This window comes from Capra hircus, chromosome 1 (genome assembly GCF_001704415.2).
Source record: "Capra hircus breed San Clemente chromosome 1, ASM170441v1, whole genome shotgun sequence".
In the NCBI taxonomy this organism is placed as follows: Eukaryota; Metazoa; Chordata; class Mammalia; order Artiodactyla; family Bovidae; genus Capra; species Capra hircus.
The window spans coordinates 107,441,649-107,467,235 of NC_030808.1; the positions used below are offsets into that span (position 1 = coordinate 107,441,649).

At 40.1% G+C, this 25,587-nt stretch overlaps 1 pseudogene; it reads right to left on the minus strand.

Moving 5' to 3' along the window:
- Positions 1 to 19,873, minus strand: part of LOC102178770 — a 195,015-nt pseudogene extending 175,142 nt beyond the window's left edge.

A 25,587-nucleotide genomic window follows, 5' to 3' on the forward strand; every position in this document is an offset into this window, starting at 1 on the left:
ATAAGAATTTGTGAACAACTCTGATACAAACACAGATTTGGGCCTCTAAAAAGATAATGTTAAGTATCACTAAAAGCCTTCCCACAGGGTACAAAATTGGCCCAACTTATTACAGTCTAACATAGAACATGGCTCTACTCGTTTCAAGAGGGGAAGATTAAAGATGTGGAGTGCCATAGCGTCTTCTCATCAGGCTGGCACTCAGTTTAAGAAAAAGAGGCAACTAATCCCCTAGACTTCTAAATAATAAAATATTTTTGTGACTATTGTTAAAGAGAAGCTGAAGCAGTACTTGAAAAACCAAAATTACCTGGCAAGTATTTGTTGTGAAGAGATGGTGGGGAGAATATTAAGTGGAAAGCAGAAACTTGTGCAAACTGGAATCAGATAACTTAATCATTGCAAGATGAGGTCTGAATTATGCACAACCTACTTTGCATTTACTTGGTTTTGCAAATTAGATTGGAGTTTGATCTATAGGCTGGACATGGGCAATTATGCATTACTGGGACACCTCAGAGAAGAGGTACTCAGCAAGAGAAGAAGGAGGCCATTGACATGTGAAAGATGCAAATAATGAGGACACAGACATGCTCCAATGGGCAAGAGAGGACAACTGGGGAATGATTAAAAACACGCATAAAACTAAGGTAATCATTTCATTTCGACAAACACTTGCTGGTCGTTCCTACCAGGGAGGATCGAGAGCAGCCCAAAGCGTTCATTGACTCAGAGATGCTGATTTCTGAGTGTGCCTGATTAAGGAATATCAGGCCTTGGGGAGATATAAATGATAAAGCAGTGTCTCATATATTGGAGCAATTACCAAGTCACTTTCAGTTACGCATTTCTCTTCCATTTTCTCTGCTTTGTTTTGTTTTCAGTTTGGAGACAGTTCCCTTTTGCCAGCTGAAGTCAAAGCAACTATACTCATTTTGGCGAAGCTCATGTTTCAAATAAATATATATCCATAATGTTTAGCTGATATTGTACTCATCAAAAGAAATAGTGATCACTGCTTTTAAAATATTATTTTTTGCTTTTTGTGAAGGTATTCCCAGAGGAGTATCCATTGCTAATGAAAGCATTATTCAATCAGTGGGACTGCTTTGTGAATTTGATAGTCACCTACAGGAAGTCAGTTTGGTGATTGGGAAAAGTTGCTCAGCTTGGGACCGTGACGTATACTTTAAGAGTTTTTGCTGGGTCTCATTGCTGTATAAGCTTTGGAAAGTCACTTATACTCCTTGGAAAATCTGTACAATGATTCCAGTTAAGGGGCTTGTTGGAGGGACATGTGATAGCTTATGTGACTGTGCTTTTAAATCCTAAAGTGCTGCACACAAGTTTGATATTAGTATAATCTACATATGAGGGCTTTCCAGGTGGCACAGATAGTAAAGAATCTACCTGCAATGCAGGAGACCTGGGTTCAATCCCTGGGTGGGAAGATCCTTCGGAGAAGGGCATGGCAACCCACTCCAGTATTCTTGTCTGGAGAATTCCATGGACAGAGGAGCCTGGTGGGCTACAGTCCATGGGATCACAAAGAGACTTGACTGCATGACTAACACTTTCACTTTGATATATGAAGGTCAAAATCAACACAATTTTAACAGGAATGTGGCTGGAGGATGCACAGCTTTTAAATAAATTGACTGTTTTCCATATCAAGGAAATAACACATTAAAAGTAAAAACTAAGGTAACCAACTGGATAGTGTGCTTACTGATTAATGCTGAATATAGGGCCCTGATCAGAAAGGAACAATCACCAACTATATTAATGAATGCTAATTTGCATTTAATGAGCTGTCTTTAGTGAGCTGTCTTGAATTACAATTAGTTCCCATCAGTTAAGAATAATGGCCATGGGACTTCCCTGGTGGCTCAGCAGTCAAGAATCCACCCGCCAATGCAAGGGACGTGGGTTCGATCCCTGGCCCAGGAAGATTCCACTCACCAGAGAACAACTAAGCCTGCACACTGAAACTGCTGAGCCCCCTGCCTTAGAGTCTGTGCTCTGCAACAAGAGAAGCCACTGCAATGAGAAGCCCAGCCCGAGGACTGCAACTAGAGAGGAGCTCCCAATCGCCGCAACTAGAGGAAACTCCAGAGCAGCAAAACAGACCCAGCACAACCAAAGATAAATAAAGAAATAAAAACTGTAAAAAAGAATAATGGCCATGAATTTTCAGAGTATGCTTTTTTTCTCTTAAAATAAAAGTGTGCCATATGTATCATATGTACATTTTATAATGTAGCCCTGACCATCTCAATCTCATTATTTGTTGACACAGGTAGTGTTGACTCTGGTTCTCACTTAATTTCTGGTTAATTTTCAGAGTACAACTATAAATAGAACACATTTCTGAATTTACAAATTGTTCTTATTTTGTCATATAGCAAAATCTAAATAACTAAGCCAAGTTAAAACCGGATAGTTGACAATTTTGGCTTTGCATCTGGACTTTGACCTCACCAATAATATTCAAAACATTTTAAAATATGAGGCTGTGTTACATAAGCATGATTCACAGTTTGTATGTTTAAATAATGGTTTCTTCAACTGGTGAAGACTTTTTGTATAGGGAGAAAACCCAACTCCTCTGCAATATTTTCCATAGCATACAAGTTCATAAAAAGACAAAAAAAAAGAGCCTTATAGGAACAAGTTGTGTGTGTGTGTGTGTGTGTGAAGTCGCTCAGTTGTGTCCGACTCTTTGTGACCCTGTGGACAGTAGTCCACCAGGCTCTTCCATCCATGGGATTCTCCAGGCAAGAATACTGGGGTGGGTTGCCATTTCCTCCTCCAGTGGATCTTCCCAACCCAGGGATTGAACCCAGGTCTCCCACATTGTAGGCAGATGCTTTAACCTCTAGGCCTCCAGGGAAGCCCAGGAACAAGTTGACTGTAGCACAAATAATTTTTTAAAAGTTAAACCTTTCATTTTGAGATAACTGTAGAGTCATATTCATTGATGTATATGCCTCTCATTCTGCCAATACCACAGTCTTGATTACCATAGCTAGATAATACTGGGTAGACTGTTTCTTCCCAGTTTGCTTTTCTGTTAAAAAATTGTTTTAGATATTTGAATTCCTTTGCATATAAATTTTAGACTGATTCTTTAGGAGGTGGAGTGGAAGCCCCAGCTTCTCCATAATGTGGTGTTCTTTGCTAACTCCGAGTGGAGGACATGTCACTGGTTCCTGTCGATGGGGATGAAAGTCCAGTGCTTTACTTCACCTCCGCTAACACTTCGGGGTTAGAGTTAGGAGGTCAGAGTTACAGTGAGGAGTTAGAAGCTCCTCACTGCAGCCTCAAGAGGGCAGAAGCAAAGACTCTCCACTGGGTCTTTACTGGCATGGGCAGGCATGCTGCTTACTGCTAAGTTGCTTCAGTCGTGTTCGACTCTGTGTGACCCCATAGACGGCAGCCTACCAGGCTCCCCTGTCCCTGGGATTCTCCAGGCAAGAACACTGGAGTGGGTTGCCATTTCCTTCTCCAATGCATGGAAGTGAAAAGTGAAAGGGAAGTCGCTCAGTCATGTCTGATTCTTAGCGACCCCATGGACTACAGCCCACCAGGCTCCTCCATCCATGGGATTTGGGGCTATAGTTTTCTCAGTAGTGTTAGACTCGGGTGGATTGGTATTGTATAAATGTTTCTGTCTTACAAGATTCCTCCTCACTGTGCTTTTGGCCAGACAGAGCAGGCTTTTCACTGAAGCTTTTTTCCCCCCTTCACCCAATGGTGTTTCTGGTTGGCTGGTTTCTTCAGCTCTAAGTATGGGATATATGAAACTGAAAATCCAGGAAACCCAGCACTGTGTAATTCTGTGGCTCCCTGGGTCTCTAGCCATTCTGCCTTCTTTCTCCTCCTTTCAGTGTCTTCTTATGTTCATTTTATATATAAGGTCCAGGATTTGTAGTTGCACCTATGGGGAGGGATAGGGAAAAGAACATCTATCCCATATTCCCAGAAGCAAAAGTGAAAGTGAAAGAAAGTGAAGTCACTCAGTCGTGTCCGACTCTTTGCGACCCCATGGACTATAGCCTACCAGGCTCCTCCCTTCCATGGGATTCTCCAGGCAAGAATACTGGAGTGGGTTGCCATTTCCTTCTCCAAGGTTTCTTCCCAACCCAGGGATCGAACTCAGGTCTCCAGCATATTCCCAGAAGCAAAAGCTCTCTCCAAATAGTTTTTAATATTTATCTACAAGGAAAGGCTATGAACATTGCTCAGCTACTGATGTGAACTGTAGAATAAAGGCAATGAAGAGGGATGAGGCATACTCCAAGGCAAGTTTTTCAGAGCAGCAGGCTGAAGTTCTTAAAAAAAACAGGTTTTCAGAGAGGTGTGCTATTACCACAGGCTTTCCAAATGGCACTAGTAGTAAAGAATCTGCCTGCCAATACAGGAGACTTGGGTTCAATTTCTGAGTTGGGAAGATCCCCTGGGGGAGGAAATGGCAATCCACTCCAGTATTCTTGCCTGGGAAATCCCACGGACAGAGGAGCCTGGTGGGCTGTATAGTCCATGAGGTTCCAAAGAGTCAGACACGACAGAGAGACTAACACTATCACTTCACTGTAGCCTTATTTTATTTTTGTTGTTGCTGAAAATATTTGATAACATTTGTGAGACATTCTATATTTCACCCAATAAATATTTTATGAGCCATCTCAATAGCCTTGTAAAGAGACAGCTGTTGTAATTCTATTCTGGAGTGTCTAAAGCAGCTCTGGCTCTGTGGGTCCGCCCTCATTGTCACAGCTTAGCGCAGACGTTGTCTACATCTGCTCCTTCTTTGGGTGGGGACAAACTGCTGTCCAGGCACATGAGCTCCAGAACAAGCCAAAGCAAGAGGCCTCATAACCAACTGGCATTTATGGATGCTTAACTAATAATCATGACAAAACAGGGCTTTGGATTATCAGGTTGTTCCCCACCGGTTCCTCAAATTGGAATCCTGGTAGGGCCCTCAGGATAAAGTTGCTATTTAATAGATGGATGGATGAATACATAGATAAGATGATAATGTGGATCTATGTATAATTTATGAATATGGAAATTTGCTGCAAGAATGTACACTTAGAACACAGCAGAAATTTTAAATGCCTTGAAATGTATAGTAAGTTAGACTATATGCCTTCACTATCCTGAAAATTGGCCATTTTATGTCATTCTGACAAGCTAGTTTGTGAAAGTATTCCTCATATCTAAGCACGGATTATTCTTTATTGTAGACAAGAAGTATGCGGGTAAAATACTGCAATAATTTCCATTTTTTCTTTTTTTCCCTTGCCCTCATTTTATGCGTCCTTCACTTCCTCCATTGACTTAACCTTCAAGGTTAATGTTTAAGAAGTGAAAGAAAAAGAAAGAAAAAAAAAGGAAACTCAATGCTATCAACCCCAGTATTTAAAAAATGTGCCTCTTAACAGAAGAGTCATAGGATTGTTTGGAATCCTATGCTTAAGGGATCCAGATCAATTTCCATTCTTAAAGACCCAAGCCATATTCTACTTGTTCCAGTGAATTTTCCCTGATCCTTTTGAGCTAAGAAGACCTTGCCAGCAGTTCTTCCATTTTCTTAAAGCCTTGTTATTACCACCATGCAAGTGATATTTATTTCCTATTTGGGATATTGACCATTAGTGATTCATGTCTTATTTCCTGGCTAGCTTATGAGCTCGTAGAGTCCAGATATATTCTAGTCTCCCATATTGCCTCACATATAGCAAGTACTTGTAAAATATATTTATGAATAATTTACAAGGCAGATGAGCTCCCCTAAATATTCAAAGATTTTCAGACATATTATGATATAACTGGATTTTAGCTCATCTCTCCAGAGTTTATCCTTTATATTCATCAATCTTCATCTGTCAGTTAATAGGCTGAATTAAGTAACGGCCGCAGAAATCTCTTGAATTAGAAGGAAGATCCAGGAGTCTGCATTTTTTGCCTGTATTTCCAACCACGAAACCTTATTTGACTTTGAATCTGTGCAAAAATTTGAAGTACTTCACCCCAAAATAAATTTAGGGTTTTTTAACCTGATGTTTGGAATTGTGATACCAAAATAATTAAACTCCTCATCTTATATTCCTGCTTCTGTTTGCATAGTGACTAAGGAATACAACTGGCTGTTGTTTAATGCAAAACTAAATCTAGATCAGTGCTCTTCACCAGAAACGGTGGTAGACAAAATGACATCCCCCCATCAAGACAGTCACATCCTAATCTCCGGAGTCTGAGTATTTTACTCAGCAAAAGGAGCCCCACTGTAAATGTGATGAAGCCAAGGGGCTTGAGAAGGGAGATTATCCTGGATTATCTAGGTGGGTCCACTGTCTTCACAAACATCCTTATAAATTGGGAGGTTAGGATTGACATTTACATACTGCTATATTTAAAATAGACAACGAATAAGGACCTATTGTATAGCACAGGGAACTCTGCTCAATAATATGCTCTATTAAGCTAAATGGGAAAAATAGTTTGAAAAGGAATAAATATATGTATATGTATAAAATCACTTTGCTGTACCCCTGAAACTAATATAGCATTGTAAATCAACTATACTCCAATATAAAAGAAAAATTAAAGAAAAAAAAGGTAGGAGAATCAGATTGCGAGAAGGAGATGTGATGACAGAAGCAGAAGCGTATGTATGTGAGAGAGCACCGGACGGAGAAAAGAGGAAGGGAGGGAAGGAGAGAGAGAGAAAGAGAGGTTTAAAAGATACTGTGCTATCAATAAAGGCAGAGAATCTATACTGGAAGGAAACGCCTTAAATGTACAAGCCTGGGTGTCTATGGTGGAGCACAGCACAAGGATCTGAAAGGAAGGGAACTAACCAAGAACCTAAACTTCATAACGAGGGACCATGGATTAATTGATGAAGTTGATGTTCCCCAAGGCAGCCGTAGATGATTGATTATATCAATCCAACTCTGTGCATCTGAAATGCAGCTGGAAACAAACAGATGGTAGATGAAAGATCATAATGTGTCTCTCCTACAGTTTCACATCTATTAATGTATTTACATGTATAAACAAGCAATCAAGTAGCAGAAAAAATATTTAAGTCATGGTGGTGAAGTTGAGGGTCCGTTTTTGCTTTTTAAACTCTGGTTTTTATATTTGTTTTGATGAGAATTTTCCATTTGGTATTTTGTCCTGTAAGTCAAATTTCTGGGGGAGAATAAAAGGATGAAAGATTAAAAATATATATATATATATACTGTGCTGCTGATTTAGGAGATGGAGGCAGGGAACACAAGTCAAGGAATGTGAGAGATCTTCAAAAGCTGGAAAAGGCAAGGAAACAGTATTTCTTAGATCCCTGCTTACCCCTTGATTTTAGGAGTTCTGACCTTCAGAACTGAAAACTAGCAAATTTGTTTTGTTTTAAGCCACTGCATTTGCGATAATTTGTTACAGCAGCAGTTCAGTTCAGTTCAGTCACTCAGTCGTGTCCGACTCTTTGCGACCCCATGAATCGCAGCATGCCAGGCCTCCCTGTCCATCACCATCTCCCGGAGTTCACTCAGACTCACGTCCATTGAGTCCATGATGCCATCCAGCCATCTCATCCTCTGTCGTTCCCTTCTTCTCCTGCCCCCAATCCCTCCCAGCATCAGAGTCTTTTCCAATGAGTCAACTCTTCACATCAGGTGGCCAAAGTACTGGAGTTTCAACTTTAGCATCAGTCCTTCCAAAGAAATCCCAGGGTTGATCTCCTTCAGAATGGACTGGTTGGATCTCCTTGCAGTCCAAGGGACTCTCAGGAGTCTTCTCCAACACCACAGTTCAAAAGAATCAATTCTTTGGCGCTCAGCCTTTTTCACAGTCCAACTCTCACATCCATACATGACCACAGGAAAAATCATGGCCTTGACTAGACAGACCTTAGTTGGCAAAGTAATGTCTCTGCTTTTCAATATGCTATCTAGGTTGGTCATAACTTTTCTTCCAAGGAGTAAGCGTCTTTTAATTTCATGTCTGCAATCACTATCTGCAGTGATTTTGGAGCCAAAAAACATAAAGTCTGACACTGTTTCCACTGTTTCCCCATCTATTTCCCATGAACTGATGGGACCAGATGCCATGATCTTCGTTTTCTGAATGTTGAGCTTTAAGCCAACTTTTTCACTCTCCTCTTTCACTTTCATCAAGAGGCTTTTTAGTTCCTCTTCACTTTCTGCCATAAGGGTGGTGTCATCTGCATATCTGAGGTTATTGATATTTCTCCCGGCAATCTTGATTCCAGCTTGTGTTTCTTCCAGTCCAGTGTTTCTCATGATGTAACTTATATTTAACTTACAGCAGCAGTAGGAAACGAATATAGGAACAATATGAGCCACAAATAGGAGTCACATGTTGAATTTAAAATTTTCTAATGGTCGCATCAAACAAAGTAAATGAAATTAATTTTAGTAATGTATTTTAGTTAGCCCAATATGTTCAAAGTATTATTTCAATGTGAAACCAAAATTTAAAAACTAATTCATATCTTTCTTTCTTATCATCATCAAAACTCAGTGTATATTTATAGTTACAGTGCATCTCAACTTAGACTGGCCATTTTCAAGTGCTCGGGTGCCACTTGTGGCTGGTGGCTGCTGTATTAAATATAAATAGCCCAGATCTAGATGATTCAAATATAACCCGTATGCTTCAGTCATCTAGGTCTGTGTCCCTTAAAGTGAGGTTCACTTATAGCATCTGTATCACTTGTGAATTTGTTGGGTGGGATCTCAGTGCTTCCCCTCCCCAGCTCACCTCCGGAAGTAGCACGTTCATTTTAACAAGAACCCTTTGTGATTCATATGCTCATTAAGTACTGAGGAACACTGCTCTAGATATTGGGTAAAACTTTTCTTTTTTTTTTACTTTCTATTCCATATGAAAAGTTGCTTAAATATTTTGTCTAAACACTTCTTTCTCAAATGATCAGTACGTACTGGTGACTTTTTACCAAAATTTTAACTGTTGTTGGGACAATCCAGGATTTTCTGTGGAGAAATCTGCTGTTCATCTGGTCCTTCCCAGTGAAGAATAGCTAATACAATAATTATCTGCAAAGGGATGAGATCTTGTCTCCCTTCTAGCTGCCTTCAAGGTAGGACAGTGAATGAAACAGACCAGCAGTCCTGAGAGAGAATTCAATTCCTGATTCTTTTCCATAAAGATGTAGATAGGTAGTCCAAGAGAAATCTCTGGTACAGCTGCTTCATTCCAATTCTACTATTCATTCATATACAAGAAAGTAATTGTCAGTAATGTGAAGGCTTAGATAGCTATACTTTTTCTAAGTTCCTTAGAGTAAGAAACATCTTTTCTCTGGAATTTTATGATATTCATACTTTGAGATGGGTGACTCCTCAGCAAATTAAGCACAGTAAATTTGGGTGCTCAGAAATGTTAGTGGAATTATTTGACAAAATGAACAGCATTCAACACTTAGGGTGAACTTCAGCAACAGGGCAAGAGAGGGAGCAGAGGGTAATCACACAGGCCCACCTGATAGTTTGTCTTTTATTTCCCCCACTCCTTCTGTTGAGGGGAGTTTGCAGATGAATCCTTAGCTGATGGTAGGGAAGAGCAATTTCTAATAACATTTTGTAGATCTGAAAGGTGCTTTAGAATCATGAAAATTTTGTTATTTTATCATGTGACCAAGAATGGAAAGAGCTGAGAAACTTTAAAACTATAACAAAACAGGCTGCTGCTGCTAAGTCACTTCAGTCGTGTCCGACTCTTCACAACCCCATGGACTGCAGCCCACCAGGCTCCTCTGTCCATGGGATTTTCCAGGCAAGAGTACTGGAGTGGGGTGCCATCGCCTTCTCTGAATTAAAAAGGCTAGAGCTTCATTTCCAGTGATATCATAGTCTAGATTTTATATGTGAACCTTTCAGCTACAAAGCACACAGACGTGCTATATTAAATGCAAGAAACATCTTCTTAGGGAAAAACCTCAGGGGCAAAAATAAGCAGAATGGCAGTGGTTAGATGAGGCTGTTCTCAGGGTATCTGCCAATGTTTGTCAATGAGAGCATGTAATTCAACAAATGTATGCACGAAGTGGGGCTGCCCAGGTGGCTCAGTGACAAAGAATCCACCTGCCAGCGCAGGAGATGCAGCAGATGCAGGTTTGATCCTTGGGTTGGGAGAATCCCCTGGAGGAGAAAATAACAACCTACTACAGTATTCTTGCCAGGATAATCTCATGGACAGAGAAGCCTGGGGGGCTACGGTCCATAGGGTCACAAAGAATCGGACGTGACTGAGCATGCAGGCGTACCATTCCATGCAGAAGGTGGGGGTAGGTAAGAAAAAGGAGGCAAAGCCTTGGGCCCACCCAAAATTAGGAGCTGAAACTGAGATCCTTCCAAAAAGCCAGGATCATGGAAGGCTCACGCTTCAGTGAAAGGCTAGACTAAAAAATTTCGTCTATAAGGAAAAGGAGGTAACAAAATCTCTACCTGGAGTGCCAGATGGAGAAAGTAGAAAAAATGGGGGACAATTGACATTCAAAAAGATACTGACAGTCTTACGTAACTGATAAACAAATTGGACACTCAAAGTTATGAAATGCAACAAATCCCTAGCAGATAAATAATGATGAATCCACATGTAGACACATCAAAGTACAAAAATGCAACTGCAGAAATAAAAGACAAAAGAAAAGATAAAAGCAGCAGGGAGAAAAGATGAATTATTTCAAAAGCATAGCATTAGAGTGATAGCAGAATTTTCTATAGTAAACACAGGAGCTAGAGGATGGCTTGGAATGCTAAGAGAAAATATCTATCAACCTATCATTCAAGAAAAAGAAAACAAAAAATCTGAGAGGTAATCACTAAATGAACTTTCAAAGAATGAGCCCTCTGAAAAATGAAATTGAGCCCAGAAGAACAAACAGAGGTATAGGAAGGACTAATGAATATGGTAATTGGAAAACATAAAGTTAAACATATGTAAACACCGACTGTATAAAACAATAACAAAATGATATTAATGATTAGCTTCTGGTGCAGAAAAATGGGGCACAAATATTAAAAATCAATAAAATACTGAGGAAAGAGAATGATCAAAATTTATCATTGTTAAGACAAGTATAAAATTATTGAATAACTTGGACTCTTAAAGTAAACATTATGAGGAAAGAAGAAAAAATAGAATTAAGAAAATTCAATCTAAATAATAAGGAGAGAAGGGAGTAAAAATACAGAGAATTTCAGGAAAACTAACACAAAGTAATATGGTAGAACTTAAATTTAATGATAATTACAGTGAATCTATGTAGTCTAAACTTGCTGGTGGGGAGTTAGATTAGTTTATAAGAAATCCACCAAAGCTCTGAGGGAGGCATCTAAAACACTGGGACACTGGGACACTGGGATGTTGAATGGAAAAAGATGCAAGAGAATACACAGTGTAAATTCTAACCCGAAGGGAAATTTTGCTGCAAAATTAATATTAGATAAAATAGTTTTTAAGGCAAAAAATCTTATAGCTAAAGAGAATCACACATAAAGCCTTATTCCACTAAAAAGACATAACATTTCTAACTTGTATATGCCTAATAAAATATTCATAGATGAAATTTACATATTTACAGGAAAAAAATGACAAATCCATAATTGTTGAGGGAAATCTGAATATATTACTCTCAGTAATTGATAGATGAAGCAGATAAAAATTTGGAAAGGATATAGAAAAACTTAACAATATGGTTAATAGCCTTGATATTTCAGACACACACACACATACATAGGCTTGTCCCCACCAATTAAAAAAATACATTTTTTCCCCTCAAACAGGAATATTAAGAAGAAAATTGACCTAAAATATTAACAAATCAATTCCATTAATCAATTAGAAAGAGCATTATGACAATGAAAAAATTCACCAGTAAAATTTACCTTATCAAATTTAGAAGTAAAATCATGTGGACATGGAGGGGTAAAGCGGGTAGGATAAACTGGGAGACTGGAATTAGCACATATACACTACCATGTGTAAAACAGCTAGCTAGTCGGGAGCTGCTGCATAGCACAGGAAGTTCAGTTCAGTGTTCTGTGATGGCCTAGAGGAGTGGGATGGGGTGGGGTGGGAGGGAGGTCCAAAAGGGATATGGGCTATATATATATATATACACACATATAGTTGATTCACTTCATTGTACAGCAGAAACTAACACAACATTGTAAAGCCACTATAACCCAATTTAAAAAATTATATGATCATCTCTATAAAAGCTGAAGAGGCACGTGATAAAATTCATTATTCATGATAAAGATTCTTAGCGAACTAAAAATAGAAAGGAGTTTCATTAAGCTTATGAGAGGCATCAATAAAATGCCTCCATAGTAAATACATAGTAGTGAAATGTTAGACTCATTCTTTTAAAATTAGGAATGGGACAAAAATACCATCACCTCTGCTTCAAAATTATACTGAGTCAAAGGATTAGAAGGAGGTAAAGAAATAAAATCAATAGGAGTTACAGAGGAAGAAAGAAAATTGTTCTTATTCTCAGAAAATATAATTTTGTACATAGAAAACCCAAGAGTACCTATAGTAAAATTACTAGGATTAATAAGGGAGTTCAATAGGCTTACTGGATATCAGATCAATGCAACAAAAATGTACTCCTTATTCACCAGGAACCAACGGTGACAAAATACAAAAATATAAAAAGAAGTGCCATTTACAATCATCAGAAAAAATGACTCCTAAGAATAAAACCAACAAAATATGTACATTAAGTATACTGTGAAAACTACAAAATTTTAATGAATAAAACAAAAAAAAACCCTAAGTAAATGAAAAGATATGTCACATTTACAATAAATTGACCCAATATCATAAAGATATCGATGCCCTTAAATTCAATGCAATTCCAATAAAAATCCCAAGAGATTTTCCTGACAAAATAATTTGTAGAACATGACAAAATCATTTAAAATTTTCTTGAGAGAGCAAAGTGTCAATGATATCCAAGACAATTTTGACAAAGGTGGGGAAAACTGTTCACTTGCCCAAGATTTATTAAAAAGTTGTAGTAACTAAGATAATATGGTACTGTTGTAGAGAAAGACAATTTTGACCAATGGAAGGGTTGAAAAATCCAGGAAGGTACTCGCAACTATATGGAAACTTAATAAATTATAAAGCTGCCACTTCATCACTTGGTGAGCCGCATGGCAAAAGAAAAATAAACCTTCACCTCAAACCATTCCAGGGAGACACAATTCTGTTATGTAAAAACTAAAATTTTAGATCATTAGGAGAAACTATAGAGGTAACAAATATCTTCTATGTAGGAAAGAAATCCTTAAAGAAGACAAAAACATAAACCATAAATGAAAAGACTGGCAAATTTGAATACATTAACATTTAATTCTGTGCATTAACACACACCATAAGAACAAACGCAGAGAAGTCACAGGCTTGGAGAATAGAGAAGCAGTATATCTACCTGACAAGAATGACTGCTCAGACATATAGACAAGTTTCATGTGAATAGGAAAAAGCAAACAACATAATAGAAAATTAAAATGTGAACAAACTTTAGAAAAGGAGAAATCTGTGGCTTCCCAGGAGGCTCAGTGATAAAGACTCCATCTGCCAACGTAGGAGACACAGGTGTGACCCCTGGTCCGGGAAGACCCCACGTGCTGTGGAGTAACTAAGCCTGTTCACCGCAATTCTTCAGCGATGCCCTAGAGCCGGGGAGCCGCAACGCTGAGCCCACGTGCAGCAGCTACTGAAGTCGGCACACTCTAGAGCCCGTGCTCCGTGACAAGAGAAGCCACCACAGTGAGAAGCCTGCATGCTGCAACCAGAGAGTGGCCTCCGCTCTCTTTTCACAGAGAAAAGCCTGTGCAGCAACGAAGACCCAGCACAGCCAATGAATATATATATGAAAGTATAAAAAAGGAGAAATCTGGAATGACCAACAAGCACATGGAAAGATCATCACACTATTAGCAGTTAAGGAAACACGTACTGAAATGACAGTAGGTAGCACAGAGTCGGACACGACTGAAGCGACTTAGCAGCAGTAGCAGTAGCAGCATTTCATATCCACCAAATGACCAAAGATTTAAAAGGCTAAAAATAAGAATTGGAAAGATGCAGAGCAGGAATTCAAATAAAAGCTTATGAAAGTGTAAAATGGTGTGCTTAGGAACAATTTGACAATATCTAGGAAAACTGCAGATGCTGCGGATACTGGTCATATCTATACCCCAGGAATACCACTCCAGGGTGATATACCCTGGAGAAACCCTCACACCTGTGCTCATGGTCACGTGGCCTCTGCGGTCTGCTCTGGCTTACCTCTCTGACTCCATTCTCTCCTATCCTTCCTTTTACTCTGTCCACCTCAGCTGTGCTGGCCTCCTGGTTCCTAGAGCACTCTGGGCACACCCCTAGCGCAGGGCCTCAGCACCTGCTGCCTGCCTTGTCTGCCTGAACAGCTCTTCCTCAAGGTACTGCCACGGCTCCTTCTTCATTTCCCTCCAGCACTTATTTGAATGTCAACATCTCAAGGAGGTCTTTCTGGCTCCTCTATTCTCTACCTCCTTTTCCATCCTATTTTTTTTTTTTTTTAGCCTTAGCACTTATCACTAACATAATGTACATTTAATTTATTTGGGGGCTTCTCAGGTGGCTCAAGTGGTGAAGAATCCTCCAATGCAGGAGACCCAGGAGACATGGGTTCAATCCCTGGTGAGGAAGATTCCCCTGAAGTAGGAAATGACAACCCACTCCAGTATTCTTGCCCTGAGAATCCCATGGACAGAGGAGCCTGGCAGGCTACATACAGTCCATGGGATTGCGAACAGTCAGACAAGACTGAATGACTGAGCACATAACACACATTGAATTTATTTACTTACTTATGGAACGTAAGTTCACAAAGGCAGGCTTTTTGGTTGTTTTTCTTCTCTACAGTTTCCTTAGGACCTAGTACATACATGGTCCATGGTTAAGTTCTCAATAAATACTTATTATATGAATAAATGTGCCTAAGAATGTTCATTACAGCATTGTTTGTAATTCATCCAACACTTTGTGAGAAAGAGTAGGATGAAAAACACCCCCATCTGTGCCCTGGGAGGAATCTGAGATACAGACAGGTTAAGGAGCTTGCCCAGAGTCAAGCACAAATGGCCAGCACAGTCCCAAGTGTGTGAGGCTGCCCTTTCTCCGCCTTGAATAAATTCCACATTCCAATATGTTCTTCTGGGAAGCAAAATATTAGAATGGCAAATTAGTTTATTCCCTTAAATATTATGTAATCTCTAGAAAATCTATTACTTTGAGGAGAATCTTTCTATTTATTTCATAAATAAAAATTACTTCAAGCAGAATAGAATGCAAAAGCCTCTCAATCATGCTTGCCCTGATATATATATATATATATATATATATATATATATATATACATGGGAAATGGTTACCCCACTGTGAATTTTACCAGTGAGAATTTTAATACTGAGATGCTCACATGTGAAGAATGTTGGGAATATAAATGTACATTACATGCACTTAGTGTAACCACATAATATGGTATCATTTCATCAAACAGGACCTTCCATTCCACTTGTTTAAAGCCTAAAGTGAAGGAAAGAAAAAAATGCACTTTTAAGGAGGATGCAGGCCTTCCCTTGTGTCTCAGCAGATGAATCTGCCTGCAATCTGGGAGACCTGGGTCCTATACCAGGGTGGGGAAGATCCCATGGAGAAGGGAAAGGCTACCCACTCCAGTATTCTGGCCTGGAGAATTCCATAGACTGTATAGTACATGGGGTCACAAAGAGTTGGACATGACAACGACTTTCACTTTCTGTAAAATATAGAGGCTTGTCTTCTCCATAAAAACACTGAACAACAATTGGTGTCAATAGAACTTATGAGCCCAGGTAAGGATGAAGAGGTCCCCTAGTATAAGACATTTAACCAATACAGCCTATCTGTGAAAACTAGTCAGTCTAATCACACAAGGGCCACAGCCTTGTCTAACTCAATGAAACTAAGCCATGCCCGTGGGGCAACCCAAGACAGTCTGGTCATGGTGGAGAGTCTGACAGAATGTGGTCCACTGGAGAAGGGAACGGCAAACCACTTCAGTATTCTTGCCTTGAGAACCCCATGAACAGTATGAAAAGGCAAAATGATAGGATACTGAAAGAGGTGCCCAACACGTTACTGAAAATCAGTGGAGAAATAACCCCAGAAAGAATGAAGGGATGGAGCCAAAGCAAAAACAATACCCAGCTATGGATGTGACTGATGATAGAAGCAAGGTCCAATGTTATAAAGAGCAATATTGCATAGGAACCTGGAATGTCAGGTCCATGAATCAAGGCAAATTCAGTTCAGTTCAGTTCAGTTGCTCAATCGTGTCCGACTGTTTGCGACCCCATGAATCGCAGCACGCCAGGCCTCCCTGTCCATCACCAACTCCTGGAGTTCACTCAGATTCACGTCCATTGAGCCAGTGATGCCATTGGAAGTGGTCAAACAGGAGACGGCAAGAGTGAATGTCGACATTCTAGGAATCAGCTAACTAAAATGGACTGGAATGGGTGAATTTAACTCAGATGACCATTACATCTACTACTGCGGGCAGGAGTCCCTCAGAAGAAATGGAGTAGCCATCATGGTCAACAAAAGAGTCTGAAATTCAGTACTTGGATGGAATCTCAAAAACGACAGAACGATCTCTGGTCGTTTCCAAGGCAAACCATTCAATATCACAGTAATCCAAGTCTATGCCCCAACCAGTAATGCTGAAGAAGCTGAACTTGAATGGTTCTATGAAGACCTACAGACCTTTTAGAACTAACACCCTAAAAAGATGTCCTTTTCATTATAAGGGACAGGAATGCAAAAGTAGGAAGTCAACAAACACCTGGAGTAACAGGCAAATTTGACCTTGGAATGCGGAATGAAGCAGGGCAAAGGCTAATAGAGTTCTGCAAAGAAAATGCACTGGTCATAGCAAACACCCTCTTCCAACAACACAAGAGAAGACTCTACACATGGACACCACCAGATGGTCAACACCGAAATCAGATGGATTATATTCTTTGCAGCCAAAGATGGAGAAGCTCTATACAGTCAACAAAAACAAGACCGGGAGCTAACTGTGGCTCAGATCATGAACTCCTTATTACCAAATTCAGACTTAAATTGAAGAAAGTAGGGAAAACCGCTAGACCATTCAAGTATGACCTAAATCAAATCGCTTATGATTATACAGTGGAAGTGAGAAATAGATTTAAGGGACTAGATAAGATAGATAGAGTGCCTGATGAACTATGGACGGAGGTTCGTGACATTGTACAGGAGACAGGGATCAAGACCATCCCCACGGAAAAGAAATGCAAAAAAGCAAAATGGCTGTCTGGGGAGGCCTTACAAATAGCTGTGAAAAGAAGAGAGGTGAAAACCAAAGGAGAAAAGGAAAGATATAAGCATCTGAATGCAGAGTTCCAAAGAATAGCAAGAAGAGATAAGAAAGCCTTCCTCAGTGATCAATGCTAAGAAATGGAGGACAAGAACAGAATGGGAAAGACTAGAGATCTCTTCAAGAAAATTAGAGATAACAAGGGAACATTTCATGCAAAGATGGGCTCCATAAAGGCCTGAAATGGTATGGACCTAACAGAAGCAGAAGATATTAAGAAGAGGTGGCAAGAATACACAGAAGAACTGTACAAAAAAGACCTTCATGACCCAGATAATCACGATAGTGTGATCATTCATCTAGAACCAGACATCCTGGAATGTGAAGTCAAGTGGGCCTTAGAAAGCATCACTACGAACAAAGCTAGTGGAGGTGATGGAATTCCAGTTGAGCTGTTTCAAATCCTGAAAGATGATGCTGTGAAAGTGCTGCACTCAATATGCCAGCAAATTTGGAAAACTCAACAGTGGCCACAGGACTGGAAAAGGTCAGTTTTCATTCCAATCCCAACGAAAGGCAATGCCAAAGAATGCTCAAACTACCACACAATTGCACTCATCTCACATGCTAGTAAAGTGATGCTCAAAATTCTCCCAGCCAGGCTTCAGCAATATGTGAACCGTGAACTCCCTGACGTTCAAGCTGGTTTTAGAAAAGGCAGAGGAACCAGAGATCAAATTGCCAACATCTGCTGGATCATGGAAAAAGCAAGAGAGTTCCAGAAAAACATTTATTTCTGCATTATTGACTATGCCAAAGCCTTTGACTGTGTGGATCACAATAAACTGTGGAAAATTCTTCAAGAGACGGGAATATTGGACCACCTGACCTGTCTCTTGAGAAACTGTATGCAGGTCAGGAGGCAACAGTTAGAACTGGACATGGAACAATAGACTGGTTTCAAATAGGAAAAGGAGTACGTCAAGGCTGTATATTGTCACCCTGCTTATTTAACTTCTATGCAGAGTACATCATGAGAAACGCTGGACTGGAAGAAACACAAGCTGGAATCAAGATTGCTGGGAGAAATATCAATATTTCAGATATGCAGATATGCAGATGACACCACCCTTATGGCAGAAAGTGAAGAGGAACTAAAAAGCCTCTTGATTAAAGTGAAAGAGGAGAGTAAAAAAGTTGGCTTAAAGCTCAACACTCTGAAAATGAAGATCATAGCATCCTGTACCATCACTTCATAGGAAATAGATGGGGAAACAGTGGAAACAGTGTCAGACTTTATGTTTTTGGGCTCCAAAATCACTGCAGATGGTGATTGCAGCCATGAAATTAAAAGACGCTTACTCCTTGGAAGAAAAGTTATGACCAACCTAGATAGCATATTGAAAAGCAGAGACATTACTTGGCCAACTAAGGTCCGTCTAGTCAAGATTATGGTTTTTCCTCTGGTCATGTATGGATGTGAGAGAACTGATGCGTTTGAACTGTGGTGTTGGAGAAGACTCTGAGAGTCCCTTGGACTGCAAGGAGATCCAACCAGTCCATTCTGAAGGAGCTCAACCCTGGGATTTCTTTGGAAGGAATGATGCTAAAGTTGAAACTCCAGTACTTTGGCCACCTGATGTGAAGAGTTGACTCATTGGAAAAGACTCTGATGCTGGGAGAGATTGTGGGCAGGAGGAGAAGGGGACGACAGAGGATGAGATGGCTGGATGGCATCACTGACTCGATGGACATGAGTCTGAATGAACTCCGGGAGATGGTGATGGACAGGGAGACCTGTTGTGCTGCGATTCATGGGGTCGCAAAGAGTCAGACATGACTGAGCAACTGAACTGAACTAACGATAGTCAGGTGTAATAATATAACATTATTAACATCTAAACTAACGAGAGGTGAAAAGTGGGGTGGATGAGTTGTGGAGAAATTCTAAAAACTTCAATAGTATAAGATTCTTTCTCTCAAGAAGTTTATGGCGGGTTATCCTTTCCTGGTAGTTCAGTTGGTAAAGAATCTGCCTCCTGTGCACGAGACCCGGGTTCAATCCCTGGGTCAGGAAGATCCCCCAAAGAAGGAAATGGCAAACAACTCCAGTATCCTTGCCTGGAAAATCCCATGGACAGAGGAGCCTGGAGGGTTTCATTCATGGGATCCCACGGAGTCAGACATGGCTGAGCGACTAACACTTTCACTTTCAAGAGTACATCCCATGGACAAAAAAGAGGTGCCTTCTCATGAGTAGGGCTATGCTGGCCCTTAGATGTGTGTGGGGGGTATATACCCTGAAGATACACTCGCACATGCACTCACAGAGACACAAGCAGGCGGTACCTCCACAGGCTGCACACGGGAGTTAGGTGTGGTATGGTTGTCCACCAGGCTGATTGTCAACAGTGACTGCCTAATCATGGCTGACCAGCAGGGAACTGCATCTTGAGAGAATATAAAAAGCAACATAGCATGTTTGGAAAATTCTTTGAAATTATCTACTGAAGCTGAGCCCATGTGCTTACATGATCTGGCAATTCAACTGCTAGATATACTTAAAAGTTCTTTTGTTCTCCACAACACATGTATAAAAGCACTCATGTCAGTACTGTTCATAGGAGCTCCAAACTGAAGTGAACCAAATGTCCGTTAAACTCCAAAACTAGGAATGATTGTTCAATGAAATACTATAGAGGAACAAAAATGAACAAAGTACTGCCATGTGGAACAACAAGAATTCATCTTAAAATTATGACGTTGGGTGAAAGAAGCAAGGCATAAAAAGAGTACACACTGTACAGGGGAAAATAATCTGTGGTGATTATTTGAATTTCAATTCAAAAGAGTGATTCCTCCCGGTGGGAGTGGGAGGGAAGTCAGGGGAATGGACCATGATGAGAGCTTCTGGCTTGCTGACAGTGCTTTGTTTCTTGACCTGAGTCTCACTTTGTGAAATTTTGTCCAGCTGTGCACTTAGGATTTATGTGCTTGTCTATTTGTGAATTATGTGTGTATTAGTTGCTCAGCCATGTCCGACTCTTTGTGTGTCTGACTCTTTGCGACTCCATGGACGGTAGCTGTCTAGGCTTCTCTGTCCAAGGAATTCTCCAGGTAAGAATATTGGAGTGGGTTACCATTTCCTTCTCCAGGGGATCTTCTCAACTCAGGGATTGAATCCGGGTCCCCCACACTGCAGGCATATTCTTTACCATCAGAGCCACTAGGAAAGCCCATTCACTATGCCTTAGTGAAGTCTTTATATCAAAAAGGCAACATATGGGCTAGTATATGTGAGTGCAGAGTACATAAGTTTGTCAAAGTGAATATTGGAATGCAACTAATAGAGGAAGATTGGTTGGAGATGGTGAATTTTGAGATTCAGCTGCAGAATGTGGGTGGCTTAAAGGAGATAGGAATAAATGTTATATATGAAGGAGGGGTAGAGATGCAGCGGACGGAAGGCAAAAATCCAACAGTGATCCATAAAGAGACATGCATATGATGAGATACAATGAAGAAGAAATTCAGATTTTGATATGCAATAAAGAAACACTTTTTCCTTTCACAATTTTTACATTTTTCAAAAATAAGTATACAGATAGAACATGCTATCTATATTTATTTATAAATATAATAAATATTTACATATAAATGTAGATATAATTGCATATAATCATATAGCTACATATGCTACCTACTTGTGGAGGTTGAAAAAAATAGAGAAATATAAAGAAAGAAATTAACTTATAGCTCCATTCTCCTAATACACCACTTTGGCAGCCCCCAAGTTCCTATATTGAGAAATGTGGAGAGTTGATTTGAGGATTAATATCACTCATATAGAAGTTTAATATTAAAGGAATTTATGCAATAAACTGAAGACCTTTAAGCTTTGCACAGTCCCTGGTTCTAACTTGCCGCCAGAGAGCTGACATTATCTTAAGAATTGTATCTGTGTGATTCAGTATGATAGGATACGGAAAGAGGAACTCCCCAGGTCAGTAGGTGGCTAATATGCTACTGGAGATCAGTGGAGAAATAACTCCAGAAAGAATGAAGGGATGGAGCCAAAGCAAAAACAATATCCAGTTGTGGATGTGACTGGTGATAGAAACAAGGTTCGATGCTATAAAGAGCAATATTGCATAGGAACCTGGAATGTCAGTTCCATGAATCAAGGCAAACTGGAAATGGTCAAACAGGAGATGGCAAGACTGAACATTGACAGTCTAGGAATCAGCGAACTAAAATGGACTGGAATGGGAGAATTTAACTCAGATGACCATTATATCTACTACTGTGGGCAGGAGTCCCTCAGAAGAAATGCAGAAGCCATCATGGTCAACAAAAGAGTCTGAAATCCGGTACTTGGATGGAATCTCAAAAACGACAGAATGATCTCTGGTCGTTTCCAAGGCAAACCATTCAATATCACAGTAATCCAAGTCTATGCCCCAACCAGTAATGCTGAAGAAGCTGAACTTGAATGGTTCTATGAAGACCTATAAGACTTTTTAGAACTAATACTCAAAGAAGATGTCCTTTTCATTATAGGGGACAGGAATGCAAAAGTAGTAAGTCAAGAAACACCTGGAGTAACAGGCAAATTTGGCCTTGGAATGCGGAATGAAGCAGGGCAAAGGCTAATAGAGTTTTGCCAAGAGAATGCACTGGTCATAGCAAACACCCTCTTCCAACAACACAAGAGAAGACTCTACACATGGACATCACCAGATGGTCAACACCGAAATCAGATGGATTATATTCTTTGCAGTCAAAGCTCTATATAGTCAGCAAAAACAAGACCGGGAGCTGACTGTGGCTCAGATCATGAACTCCTTATTACCAAATTCAGACTTAAATTAAAGAAAGTAGGGAAAACCACTAGACCATTCAGGTATGACCTCAATCAAATCCCTTATGATTACATAGTGGAAGTGAGAAATAGATTTAAGGGACTAGATCTGATAGATAGAGTGCCTGATGAACTATGGACAGAGGTTCGTGACATTATACAGGAGACAGGGATCAAGACCATCCCCATGGAAAAGAAATGCAAAAAAGCAAAATGGCTCTCTGGGGAGGCCTTACAAATAGCTGTGAAAAGAAGAGAGATGAAAACCAAAGGAGAAAAGGAAAGATATAAGCATCTGAATGCAGAGTTCCAAAGAATAGCAAGAAGGGATAAGAAAGCTTTCCTCAGCAATCAATGCAAAGAAATGGAGGACAAGAACAGAATGGGAAAGACTAGAGATCTCTTCAAGAAAATTAGAGATACCAAGGGAACATTTCATGCAAAGATGGGCTCGATAAAGGACTGAAATGCTATGGGCCTAACAGAAGCAGAAGACATTAAGAAGAGGTGGCAAAAATACACAGAACTGTACAAAAAAGACCTTCATGACCCAGATAATCATGATGATGTGATCACGCATCTAGAGCCAGACATCCTGGAATGTGAAGTCAAGTGGGCCTTAGAAAGCATCACTACGAACAAAGCTAGTGGAGGTGATGGAATTCCAGTTGGGCTGTTTCAAATCCTGAAAGATGATGCTGTGAAAGTGCTGCACTCAATATGCCAACAAATTTGGAAAACTCAGCAGTGGCCACAGGACTGGAAAAGGTCAGTTTTCATTCCAATCCCAACGAAAGGCAATGCCAAAGAATGCTCAAACTACCACACAATTGCACTCATCTCACATGCTAGTAAAGTAATGCTCAAAATTCTCCAAGCCAGGCTTCAGTAGTACGTGTATGGACTATTCCAGTAGTCATGTATGGATGTGAGAGTTGGACTCTGAAGAAAGCTGAGCGCCGAAGAATTGATGCTTTTGAACTGTGGTGTTGAATACTCTTGCGAGTCCCTTGAGCTGCAAAGAGATCCAACTATTTCATCCTAAAGGAGATCAGTCCTGGGTGTTCTTTGGAAGGAATGATGCTAAAGCTGAAACTCTATAACTTTGGCCACCTCATGCGAAGAGTTGACTCATTGGAAAAGCCTCTGATGCTGGGAGGGATTGGGGGTAGGAGAAGGGGACGACAGAGGGTGAGATGGCTGGATGGCATCACTGACTCGATGGACGTGAGTCTGAGTGAACTCCAAGAGTTGGTGATGGACAGGGAGGCCTGGTGTGCTGCGATTCATAGGGTCGCAAAGAGTCAGACACGACTGAGTGACCGAACTGAACTGAACTGATGCATACCTTTTCCTTTTCCTTCCAAACTAACTGAGTTATATCTTTTTATTAAAAAAAAAAAAAAATCACACCTAAGGTTTCTCACAGTCTGTAACCAGTTACAAACCACACTCCTCCCAATTAAAGGTATCCATGGAAAAGGTGAACAATGTGTTTTCCTATTCATTTCATCAAGTCTAGAATTTCGAATTTTAGAGGTGTGGCTTGGGGAGCAAAAGGTTTTGGCCATGGTCTAGCTATTACAGCAAAGGATAGGCTGAGGTCACAGAACAAGATAGGGTGGGAGACCTGCTAAGAAAAAAGGTAAAAAGTACAACATTTGTTGACCAAATTCATTAATTTTGTCTCTGTTTTGTATTATTTCCACATCTCTGCCTTTGTAATTGTGTTTGGAAGGGGAGGAATTGGGAGCAAACTTGTGAAATTACTGAAAGTTGGGAATTTATAAAATCTTCATGGAAGTCATCTCTGACTGTGAACTAAGGTCGTATTTAACTCTCATGGCTTGGGAAACAATTCAATGTAGCCAACAGTATCTCCTAATAGCAGGACACTTGAGGTCTCTGTCTTGGTCGATTTTCCCATAAGAATCAGCATAGTTCCAAAGGATCCCGGGAGCTGAGACACATTTACTCCTTCCTCAGCTGTTTCTATACACAATTGTGGATAATTGGGAAGTTCCTCCCTTCGCTAAGAACAGTGGCTCTAAAGTTCTTGAGGTTGGCTCCTTGGGAAGGACACTCACCTACATTGGAGATGAGATAACCCCTAACACAAAATGTTGCCTTACCCTACACTTTCCTCAGCAGTGAGCATTTCTCAGCAAGGATGGTGAATGTTTACTAGTATTTAGACAGAAAATTCTTCAATGAAAGTGAGATGTGGTATAAATTGGTGAAAACCAAAAGGGAATAAATAGTCCAAAGGCATGGTGGTTGTTTGTCCACAAAATGAAAATGGGAGCAAAGGATTGAGGGAATTTAGAGCTGATTCCAAGGTCATAAATTAAAAAAGGCACAGCCTGCTTAAGGAGCATTCAGAGACTAGAGGTAACATTTTGAAGCTCGTTTCAGGAAATGCAGGGAAAGCACTTGTGTACCCCTGTATGCTTAGTTCAAGGGTATCTTATGCTCGTGTGGTTTGTTAGAAAAGAATTCCTTGTGCTTTTCACAAATATAAAACTCAAGTTTACTCTGAGGAAACAATTACTGGGAAAGGTAAAATCACCGTGGGAGAGGGGAAAGGACCTCCTGTTCTCATATCAACTCATATTAAGGATAATGGCAGAGTTCGATTGTTCCAGAGGGACTAATTTGTCCCCTTGTTTCACTGAACATTTGCTGGGGTCCCCTGGGTGGTAGAGAAAAGTGTGTTTCAGATCACCATCTACTTAAGTCCATTAAAATTGATATGTCCTTCACTTTATGTAAACTCATACCTAAAGTTCTAAATTTACAAATAAAATATGGATTATTTGCATCATGGAAGAATTCTTTACACAAAAACAAACTACAGGGTTTCTTTAAAGAGCAAATTACCCTGGTGTGTTTTACAATGTGATTTCAAGTGCAATAATTTGATCTACATACAATTTTTCTAGGAGCACACATTCAGGGTCAAGAGCGGAATGCCTGTATATTCATGATGGCCGTGGATGTGGCTAAAAGTCTCAGCATACCACGTACTGGTATCTGATGAATTATTGTAGTAGCAACTTCCTGACCACTGCAGGGTATTTAAAAAAGATCCTAGCCTCGTAGAAAGCTTTATATTCTTATAACTGATCCCAGGGAGAAAATTCAGTGGAGAAAGAACATGGCAAATTTTGCATAAACCAAAAAAAATAAAAATAAAAAGGTATTCTCCTGCTGAGCTTCTCTTTCAACTACAGGTAGCTGTCCTGAGGCACTTCCTCACTAATACCTACAGACATTTTTG